Source organism: Myotis brandtii, unplaced genomic scaffold (genome assembly GCF_000412655.1).
Source record: "Myotis brandtii unplaced genomic scaffold, ASM41265v1 scaffold825, whole genome shotgun sequence".
Taxonomy (NCBI): Eukaryota; Metazoa; Chordata; class Mammalia; order Chiroptera; family Vespertilionidae; genus Myotis; species Myotis brandtii.
The window spans coordinates 707,759-708,825 of record NW_005371349.1 but is presented as its reverse complement, the minus strand read 5'-3'; the positions used below and the strand labels follow the sequence as shown (position 1 = coordinate 708,825).

Genomic DNA, 1,067 nt, shown 5'->3' with positions numbered 1-1,067 from the left:
GCAGAGCGGGGTGGACGAGGCGGAGCGCGGTGGTGGGCGAGGCGGAGCGTGGTGGACATGTGGGTAGGGGCTTCTGGTGTGAGGTTGGGCGCGTCCTGGGTGGGAGCACCTTCTGTTCTGGAAGCTTTTAGTGGCTGCTCAGCCCACTCCTGTGGGCTCTGCCTGTTCCAGCTTCACAGATGGGTGAGTCAGCCGTGGCCAGAGCTCCCCTGTGTGGCTAAGGTGGAGCAGCCCCGGCGGGGCAGTGAGGGCAGGTCCTGGCTCCGGGCCTGTGGCAGCCTGCTCCTCTGTCCTGTGCTGAGGGGGTGGCCCACCAGAGGGGAGGCATGAGGGCATGTGCCCTGCACGGCGGCCCTGCTAGCAACGGCCGGGAAGGAACGAGCCTGATTCTAGCCGGGCACTGGGACCTCTGCCCTGGAGACACCTCCCACAAGCCCGTCATCGGTGGGCATCTGTGGTGTGCGGGGTGCAGACCCAGTGGCAGAGGCGTGGCAGCGGCCTGGGACCTCGGGCTCTGGTTGTGGCCCCTGCAGCCCTGGTCCTTTTCCGACGGTACAGTCTGTGCCTGAGGAGCTGCTGAACTTTGCCCTTGGGGGTCCCTCAGGAGTTCATGCGCCTCTAGTTCTCTGTGGTTGGACTGCTAATTGGCGTGAAGTAGTTCAACGCTAATGACTTTTTATTGCCTTGAACTCCTGAGTTCATACTAACAGTGATGTGAGAACCCAGGTGTGAGGAGTTGACACAGGCCGGCAAGTGAATGCTGCGCGCTCTCTTCTTTAGCCCTGAGCTTCCTTCCTGGCTGGCTCCTTCCAGAACGAATTCTGTGTGTGTGTGTGCGCGCGTGTGTGCGCGCGCGTGCGCGTGTCCCCCATCCCCCCAGCCCCTCGCCTGTCCCACACGCTCACGTTGGTGTCAGTGCTGCTGAGGCTGTTTGCTCTGTGCTCCGCGTGGCTCTCTGCGTGGCTGGAAGAAACAGGCTCTTCTTAGTGTCCTCATGGCCTCCAGGTGGCTGGCTGAGTCCCCATGTGGTGACCCCGGCCGGGAGGCGGCTGCACTGCGCACCTGCT

At 63.4% G+C, this 1,067-nt stretch overlaps 1 protein-coding gene across 3 annotated transcripts in view; it reads left to right on the top strand.

Moving 5' to 3' along the window:
• The window catches only part of PGS1 (phosphatidylglycerophosphate synthase 1), a 36,264-nt gene that overhangs the window by 7,187 nt on the left and 28,010 nt on the right, over nucleotides 1–1,067 (top strand). The window lies entirely within an intron of this gene.